This window comes from Corvus brachyrhynchos, unplaced genomic scaffold, assembly GCF_000691975.1.
Source record: "Corvus brachyrhynchos isolate BGI_N302 unplaced genomic scaffold, ASM69197v1 scaffold194, whole genome shotgun sequence".
NCBI classification, from domain to species: Eukaryota; Metazoa; Chordata; class Aves; order Passeriformes; family Corvidae; genus Corvus; species Corvus brachyrhynchos.
Window position 1 is genome coordinate 682,395 of NW_008237890.1, and position 10,160 is coordinate 692,554.

Below are 10,160 nucleotides of genomic sequence, written 5' to 3' on the forward strand. Positions count from 1 at the left end.
CTGTGTGTTGCGGGAGAACTTCCTCGCGAACACTTATTTGTGGCGTTAAAAAAAAAAATCACTTCGCAGAAGGAGGGCAAACAGTCACGGAACCACATTTGCGGTTTTTCTTTATATGTGTCTATTGAATTTGCTTCTGCGTGGAGAAATGTTCTGTTAGATGTGGGTTGTGAATTAATGGATTTGATTAATTTTCACAAGATAATTTATTTTTCATTTTCTTTTTTCCTTTTTTTTAAAGAAAAAAAAATCAGATAAAACTTCCTCAGATTTTTTTTTTTTTTTGCGACTGAAATCTAATTAGAACCTGATTGTGGCATTGTCTTCAAATTTCTCACTTCTGCAGTCAGTGACAGGTGAGAAAATAGCACCTTCCTTTGGTTATCCATGAATTGTCTTACGCTGAGAATTGTTGACTGTATTCCTTTTGGTTGCTGGACTGAAGGAAACTTAATTGGGAAGATTGTAATGGCTATTTACAGTTTTTAGTGTGATTCTGCACTTGATCATTAGTTGCTTAATGATCAGTGTTTCTGACATCTTAGCTCTGTAAATCGTACCAATTTATTATCTACTTCATTTCTTCTATTGCCAGTTAAATGTATATGTAATTTAAGTGAGAGAGAAGTGTAAGTTTCTATTTTATGGAAAATTAGTATTGACAGAAGACTATAGAGAGATTCTGCGCACACTTAAAATAAAGGTATTTTGGATCAGCTATATGGATTAACTTTTTTTCCTTCCCTTCCCTGCATCTCAGTCTTCTTCATAACTGATACAGGGCTAATACTGCAGTGATGTTCTTTGGGCATGCCCATTTTTCTTCCCTTTTTAGGGTTGTTGGCAGTAATTTGAGGATTCAGTAGGAATACAGTAGCCACTACCGTCTTGTGCTTGATGAGAGTGCATCCAGAGTTACTTACATGGTGTTAATCTAGAATTTTGAATTAAACAACTTCAATATTATTGTATGAAATGACAGGGATTTTAAGCAGTGGTGCACTTTCCAGAGAAACCTTAAAATTGAGCTATCTACAGAGAATTTCATTTTTGTAAGTGACAACACCAGCAACATGGGGAAGTAGTATTTGCTGCTGGGAGGGGAGGTTGTAATGAGCAAGAAGTGTAATGAGCAAGAAGTAGGTGGAATGCAGAAAGTGGTCCAACATCCTTGTTGGTCAAATCAGACTGACTGGAGCTGCAGAATGGAAAATGAAAGGAGGCTGCTACTGCTTTTTACTTGTAGCTGTTTAAAGTGGTGATTAGGCTAATAAAAAGCTGAAATCTCTGTAGAATAACCATTTCCAAACTATATGGAGGTAAAGTTATGCATGACTGCAGAATAGTACTAAAGTGAGTGTTGCTGCCATGTTGTACTAGCAGTGGCATCATCTTTCTGAAGTTAGAAGAAAAGGAGTTGCTGAATGAGGTTGTTGCTTTGCCACTGGTCTCTTTATCTCAGCTCTGGGGCATTTTTAAAGTATGACCTTATGTAAACAAAAAGCTAAGGGACGATGTTTGCAGTTACAAGAAATAACCTGAGATGTCATTTGAAAGAGCCTTAAAAGGGAAATAAACAAAATTCAGAAATGTGTTAGTATTAAACAGAAACAGTAATTAAATGGTGTTAATTATGAAGAGAAGAGTATCAAAAGTTACAAAACTTGCAATTAAAAAGCAATTAACAGAACTGACTATGCAATAATAAACCAAGTATTTGTTCTAAAAAAGTGGTGTTCTAAAAAAACCCAACTGGAACAAGGCAACCAAAATCTGGTGGCTTTTTTAAGAAAAGTAACTGGAACTCTGGGTGGAAGGCTGAACGAGATGACCACCTGAGGTGCCTTTCAACCCAAATTATCCTATCCTAGTGCTCCTGTTTTTTTTCTTCAGGTTAGCGTTTTTCTTGTAACACACCTGCTACTTTTTATCTAGGCTTGCGTGCAAATGTTATCACTGTCATTAGGCAGTACACAGTTATATTTTTTTCATTTGACTTAATAGAGCTGCTGTTTCAAAGCCTCTGACCCTGGCTGTGCACTGATTTTGGTGGGTTCTTTATGTATTCATATGTCCCATGGGGTTCTCAGCATGAGCCCAGTAAGATGACTAATATGAGTAACACTAGCATGATTTGAGTCAACATTTGAGCTCATGCTTACGTTTGTGTTTCTTTAACTTGTTTCAGATGAAATTTCTTTATCAGAAGGGGAATGAGGAGCCTTCTTGAATTTCCGAATGTGAGATTTTCAAAATTATTTTCTAAGATAGATCTGTCTTTATGCAGATGTCAAAAACAGTACGAAAATGTGAATATACAAAGAAGCTTCTTTACAGTAGTTTTGCTGAAGGAACTGTAATCCAGTTTTATTTGCTGCATACAAGTAGATGCTCCCTGCTGCATACTGTGTTCATCTAGAGAGTACATTGTATGTTTCACTTAAATGGGTTCTGTGCGTCTCAGTGCAGTGAGAGCTTCAAGGTACAAGTGCAAGGTACGTTCTCACTGTCAGTTGCAACCTGTAAGATGCTCAAAGAAAAAGGATGATGCCTCACTCAAATGTCAAGCTCTGTGGGTTATGCAGTAGTGGATGCAGAGAGGTCTGGTTCTCATGGACAGTGATAACTCTCATGTGTTATGTAGAATGACTTGCCTAGAAGGCAATTGTCCATCTAATTTTGGTTATGTAGTTACTGTGTCACACAGTCAAAGCTGAATCTTTAAATCTGATTTGTAGAAAAAAACCCCTCCAATCTGGTACAGGCAGCTATTGATTTAAAATCAATAGAAGCATTGTCCTTTTATGAGGTGAATTGTCTCTGCATCTGTCTTTGACAATGACTACTGACCAGTATTACATGGTTCCTTTTATTGTTAGTAGATTGCTTTTAATCATGGTTGTACACTTCCTTTTATTAGGAAGGGAGGTGTTAGCTCTTGATGCTTTGATTTTCTGTCTTCTGTCTTTTTGGTTTTCTTCTGGTTTTGTGTGGAGGTTTTTTTTGCAGGGGTGGTGGCAGGGGTTATATGTATGTGTGTATTTTCTTTTTTCTTAGACTCTCCAGTATTTGTTCATAGCTCATACAAATCTATGAACTGATTTTGTTTTTCTGTGGTCTTTGTGATGTCATGAAAGACAATATTCCAGGTGAATTAAGAATGTTTTCAATACCTTCCCTCTTTTCATCAGAACACTTCATTTCTTGTCTTGTGTGTGCCTGTATTAAGCAGAGATTCTGTTGAGCGGCACATCCTGGGAGTGGTTGTTTTGTTTATCTGCTTACATTTGGCTTAGAATTTAGTGTCACGTAGGAATAACTGCGAGTTATTCTTTCAGGGGTTTATTATTTTGTGTTTGTTGACATCAGACATTATCTGTCTTCCGGTTTTTTTTTGCTTAGCTAGCTCTCAGTTTTGATTCTGCTCAAGTTTCATGTAAGCCGGTTATCACCATAGTTGTTTTTAGGCTAGGACTTTGAAAGTGCTTATATGCTTGCATAAATATGTATGGTGTGGTGTTTCTTGCTCTGCATGCCAGCCCCATGTGGGACCTTTCCTGATATTGACTGCAGTTCTTGATCTATGTGTTGTTTGTGGTGTAAAGTTTTTTATCAACAGTTTAGTGCAGCTGATTTAGCTGGTGTTACCTTTATTGTTCTGCTTATGTGCTTGTGCAGTTGCAGTAGATTTCAGGACCTAAGAAAGTCTTTTACAGGTGTTTTAAATAAATGGATTTATTAGACATGTTTAAAATGTTGTGATTAAAGTTACTTGCATGTATAATTAAAAATTTAAAAAAGCTTGTTCATGTGACTTCATTGGTCTCAAGGATTTACTTTTTTGTAGTATTTAGTGAGAGTAACTATCAAATCAGTTTAAATCTGTTTTTGAGATCTTTTTTTGTACATAATCCTGTTCACAAGAAACAATGCAAGAATTTTGAGGTTTTTTTGGTGGGTGGATAATATCTTAGAGGAATAGTGTTAGTGTACAGGTCTAATATGCTTTAAATGAGTATTTTCCACCTCTGTTATCCATTGGTCTTGCTTGACTGCAAGGGTTTCAAAATGTTCGTCAGTATTCAGTGTGTCATAACCCTGTCAACATCTTGGGTTTCTAGCACTGTCAGGTATTTCTAAAGTAAGAAACCCTTTGCCTTCTAAATATCCAATCTTGATACATAAATATACAGTACATTTGGTACCTGTGTTTATCAGTTTTTAGAGGCCTTAGTTACTTAAGTGCATTTAGATTGGGAGGCCTTTTAATTTCAACATGAAATTATGGGATTAGTTACATGGATTCACGTCAGAGGTATGGCTGCAGGTGGTGTCTGACTTATGTATTAGGTAAAAATTTGACTGGGAGACTAAGGTAAGAGCATTTGAGGACAAAGACAATTGGAAAACAAACATTAATTCCTAATAAAAGAAGGGTTTATAAACCATGGAGATGGAATTACAAACCATGAAGTCACAGACACCTAAAAATAAGGTGGAGTTTCATGGTGTGTATTAACTGTTCTCTGAAACTGTCTTTGTTCTCAAGACTTTTCTTTCCTTAGCCTCTCACAAACACTGGAATTTGCTGCTCACTCCGTTGTGTAAACATAACAGCTTTTCGTAGGGCTGCGCTGTAAACTGTATCACAAGTGACCTAAGTTAAAATTAATTTTTTTGTCTCATTTGGAACAAGTGGCATGAGGGAAAGGGAATGGACAGGGTAACTTCTTAAGCTGGCTTGCAATGTCAGAGAAGATGTTGTGTAATCACATCCTGGATAACCCTGAAGATGGACTGAGCTACAAAAGAAATGTTGGGTTCCTAGTGGAATCGGAGGGCACTGGATTGCTCAAGACCCAGATCCTCAGCTGTGGGCAGTAAAGCATGTGTCAATCCAACAGCTGGCTCCCAAAAGACAGACTTTGGAACTACTCTAACAACTGTGTAAATAGGTGCATGGTTATCTTTTAATTGCCATATACCTGGGTCTTCAGGTATATTCTTTGTAACTATGCTCTCTGTCAGGGAGCTTGTGAAAATGTACTTCTGGTTGCTTTTCTCCTAACCTGGTTTCTTCAGTTAAAGGTGATTTCAAGGTAGTTGGCTAACATTAGGCTATTCTATTCCTATGGGTCTTTTAGTCCCTAAAACTGGAGCCTAGCACACCAAAACCGTGTTTTGGACATTGAAAGGATGATGGACTTGTACTGAATTTCAATGAGTATTTCATAAGCAAGCTTGCAGAAGCTGGGGAGAAGCATATTAGACTTAACTTTGTGGTAATGGCAGTGCAAGACTTAGTAAAACGTATAGGCACTGTGCAAAGTGGACATAAAAATGAAATGGAATTTTCGCTTTTCATTGTTATGCACTGGCAGACGTAAAAGCAGTGTGATGAAATAGATGTGCATCACGGTGGAGAATAAATAAACCAGGGGATTTATTTGGCTGAGGTTTAATGAGATCACACCAGTATCAATCAGAACCAAATAAATTTGAAGCTGTGTTTGCAATATAGTTGCATGTGTGATGGTAACACACGTAGGTGTGTACCTAAACTCTTTCATCTTTTAGCAGCTGGAAGCCACAGCAGTGTAAACTGTACAGGACACTGGAGGTTTCACATGGCCTTTGCTACCCAAACTGGTTCGGGTGTATTAACAGTGTTTAGAACGGTATCTTTAGACTGCAGCACCCTTAAGCTGTGCCATAGTTTTCTTGGGCTTTGGTATTTTTTCAGGTCTTTTTCCAAAGAGCTCTGCCACTTGCTGATATTGCTGTCTTACTGTCCTGGTTTCAGCCAAGACAGAGTTAATTTTTCTGCAGTAGCGGCATGGGGGTGGAGCCTGGAGCCATGTGGAAGTGTGTAGGTTGTTGCTCTATACCAAGCACTTCATCTGTGCTGTCAGAAGTAGGGCACTCTCACTTCGGGAAGGAAGGGTGATGAGGCTTGGGGTCAAGAAGTGTGGTAGGCAAAGGGAACCTGTGGCCTTTGGGGAGCATTTTGAATGTAAATCACCCTCGTTTTTACACTTTTGTTATTAATACTGTTGCTGTTACTGTTTTCTTATCTCATTGCTGTTTCCAGTAAATTGTTCTTATCTCAACCTGTAATCTCTGCCTTTTGTGTCTTTCACCGGAGTGGGGACATGGAGGGAGCAACTAGGGTTTCTTTTTAGTGGGAGTACTGAATTGGAAATACTATTCCTAAACCACGGCACTTATCAATAATTCTGCCAGTCAACCTACAAAACTGAATTTTAAACTCACTTTGGAATGCAAAAACGTCAATTTTTATGGTGGTTCGGTGAGTTTTGACACATAATTTTTTTGAACTCATGAATCTGAGATAAAAATTTTTGAGTAGGTTGATAATAGATGATGTCTCTTTTTGTAGTTTAAGTTGTTAAGCTGTGATGTGGTTGTGCAGTTGTTATGACTGTGCAGGGTGGTGAAATACTATTTCTTAGTCACACTTTATAGAAGGATATTTAAAGTTTGTCATGACTTGGTATTACAGCACGTTAACCGCATGCCATAATATGCTAGAAGGCATTGACTGTCTAGTTTCTTGTCCTTGCAGTAGCCTTGTGGACTGCTCAGCCAAACTCTGTGAAAGGCCTTTGAGCAGCTTTATAGTTAGATTTTTTGAAGCCATTTCTGGAAATACAGAAAAGCTTTAGTTTTGAGCAGCATGTAGAGCACTTGGTGCTTTGTGTTAATGTGTCAAACTACTTCGCTCCTTCTCCAACATCTCTAGTATGTCTTGGATAAAAAACTCATTATTTTGAGTTGCTGCAGTGTAGCTGAAGTGTTTCTGACTGAGAATGCCTAAGGGGAAGTGACCTTGATCACTTTATCATGTAGTTAATGGGTTAAATATCCATGAAGCCAGGAAAAGTGATGGTCCTCTTTCATGCTCAGGAGACACACAGAATGAAAACAAGAGCATATCATCCCTGATCTTCAGTGGACAGGCAGCTAATAGAGATGAAAAGATTTCTTTATTGCTTGTTTTAAAGAAAATTGTTTGCAGGTTATAGTTACAATTCTACTAAAGCCTAAATTTAGTCAAATAATGTAACTTTCGGTTAAAGAGAGGTATTGTAGGTATAGAACCACAGAATAATTTAGTGAGGAGGGGACCTCAGTTGGTTTCTGTTCCAAAGTTCTGCATAAAGCAGGGTCAGTAGGGAGGTCATAACAGGTATGAAAGCTGTATCCAGGCAGGTCATAAAAATCTCCAAGGATGGAGACAACACATCAACTGCTGGGCTATCCTCTGGATGTCAAACTTTCTCTTTATATCCTCTCTGAACATTTTGTGTTTCAACTTGCTCTTGCTGTCTCTTGTCCTGTGAATGGAGGACAAGAGCTTGGCTCCATCTTCTGAATGATTTCCATGTTGGTACTGGGGACTGCTGTTAGGCTCCCCCAGTCTCTTCCAGGTGGAATAGACCCTGCTCCCCAGTCTGTCCTCATGGGGTCTGTGCTACAGTGTCCATCTGTGTTGGTGGCCTCTGCTGTGAACTTGTTCCTGTTTGCCAGTCGTTTTTTTTCTGTTAGTGGAATAGGGCCTAGACTCAGAATTTTAAATTCAACTAAGACCTGAATATTGGCAGATTTCTAAAGAGAAGCCAGGACAGTAGGTGGCCAGAGATTTTCCAACAAACTGGGAATATATTCTTCTTCCAGTATGTGTAAAAATAACCATACGATGATGAACTATGATTGCTTTAAATCCTTGAAGGATATTGTGACCAGAAACAGGCTGTTCAGCTCATGTAATTAACTGAGCTTTCATCTTTAATGAACTGCACGGTTTGAAAAATACAGTATGTTTTGATAAATTTATTTGGTTATCTAACGTTTCTTTCTAAGTACTGTATTTAATAATGTCAACTGTAGTTTTTCTTGACAGTATCATGTTTTTGTTACATTTCAATCTTAGAAATGCAGTATGCCAGCAGTAAGTTAAAAATTACTATAGTTGAAAATTATAGCCATTGTGCTTTTTGGCATAATGTAATTAATTAAAATTCAAATTCTAGATTGGACTCGTTAAATTCCATCTCTTCTTTCATAAAAATGCACCATGTGTCTTGTTTAATTAAAAACATTAGTGCAAAGAACTATTTGGCTGCTTCAGTGATTATATACGTGGAACAACAGTTTAAAAAGTAAATGTGCAACATGAGTGTTTTATATTAAATGTTCTCCTTAATTTTGATGCCTTTTCCTGGTCTTAAAATCAAGAGTCATACATGGTTAGGAGGGGAAAAGGGATTTTACCTTGGTATTTATTTTAAGGATCCTTAGGTGCACATGTCCAGGTCATATACATTGAAATGCACCCTGCTGAAAACCCCCAAAAAATCAGGTATAACATTATAGGTTTTACTAATTAGCATATCTATCAAAGATTCCCCAATGAGAGGCTCAGGTGAGCCCCCCTCCCCAAGGAGCCTTCCCCTGGATGGTTCTATCTTAGTTTATAGAATCTGTTCTGGAGAGGACCTTGGGGTCTGGGGCACACTGATCCCTAGCTACAAAGCTTCTAAAATGTTTAATCTCTCAGTTTGACAAACAAGTCCAAGAATGTAGGCAAAAAGCACTGAGAATACAGAAGTTGTAAAAAGGTATAACAGGGGTATAAAAGAAAAGGCAAAAAATCTTCATGGCATCAATTTCAGTCAACTTAAAAGAAGATATATTTAATTTGAATAAATAAATTTGGCCATTAAAATGCTGAGTACTTAATTATATATTACATGTATAGTGTAATGCATAAAACACATGTATTAATATTTGGGAGTTCGTGTTATTTTTAATTTTCTCTTTGAGACTCTGAGATTCATGGACTGTTAAACTTGCTGGAACTTTTGGAGTTAAGGTCTTTGTTTTTGTCAGGTCATTAAATTTCAACCTGTTGAGACCAATGCTTTCTGTTTTGCTGGAATGAATGTCTTCTAGAACTAGTTACAAGGGTGTGCCAGTGCAGTATGGTTCTTTCATCAAACTGGATTCCTGTGTACAGGTTCACAAGTCAAGTTTTAATACTTGCCTTTCTTAACGGTTGCTCTGTGATTTCACTGCTTGCTAATAAAGTTAATTGTGGAATGCAGGTATCTTCCCTTGAGGAACATAAATATATCATGGATCAGTATGCCATTTTTTTGCATCATTTAATTTGTTTAATAAGAGCTTATACTAGTGATAATATTTGTGCCTAAAATTCTTGCATTTCTTCCTAAGGTTTGCTCTTTTACTTGAGGAACTAAATATATATGTAATGTTAGAATACTTGCCTTCTGTTTCCACTTCTTTTTGGTTTATATTGCTTTTTAAATTTTGTGTTCCTGCCTCTTTTCAAATTATAATGACCTAAATTATTAGGCTGCTTTCTTGATTATTAAATATTAAGGGGAAAGAAGAAATTTTAAGAAATCCCATTGTTAAGCAAAGAACATCTTAATTACTTCCCCTATTAGAGAGAGGTATGTTCAGAGGCAGTAAACATGCAAGAATTATCACTGTGATGATAGTGATTATTGGTTGAAACAATATTTTGCTTATTTCTGGTTAAGAGGAAAATCTAATTTCTCATCTAGTAGTTAATTCTTTATAATACATTACAGTGGTTCTAGAATACTTACCTGTTGTTTGGTACAGCATCTTTCTCATCTAGACATAATTTCTAGTTACTCACTGAGCCTTTAGAGGAAGAAACTAAGCAAACAAAACTGCTGCACGTCCTCTTGCTGTCAAGGAAATAAGGTGGGAAATCACTGTCACTGATGACACTTAAAGGAGATAAAAGAGAAACTCAGGGAAGAAAGTATTAAAGCCTTCCTGGCAAAAATATACACGATGCAGCAACAAGGTTAAATGGGCTTGTAGACTTATTTGGTAAGCTTACACAGCAAGTGGTAGAAAAAAAGAAGTTAAATTGTAAAATGTGAACTTTCTAATATGAATGATACTGCACCACATACAAGATAACTATTTTGAACTTAAAAATAAAAGAAGACAGTCTTAGTCAAAGGCACATTTTTTTCATATATATAGGGGTATGTGTGTGTGTGTATATATATATGTATATATATGTGTGTGTATATATATATATATATATATATATAAGGTTATAGACATAATAT

At 36.9% G+C, this 10,160-nt stretch overlaps 1 protein-coding gene across 2 annotated transcripts in view; it reads left to right on the top strand.

Annotated features, from left to right (window-relative positions):
- Window positions 1-226: 226 nt before the first annotated feature.
- The window catches only part of JAK2 (Janus kinase 2), a 90,854-nt gene continuing 80,920 nt past the window's right edge, over window positions 227-10,160 (top strand). For both annotated transcript variants that reach the window (XM_017732802.1, XM_017732800.1), the window contains exon 1: window positions 227-356. The gene's annotated coding sequence lies outside the window, so the exon portion shown is untranslated. The remainder of the gene's footprint in view (window positions 357-10,160) is intronic.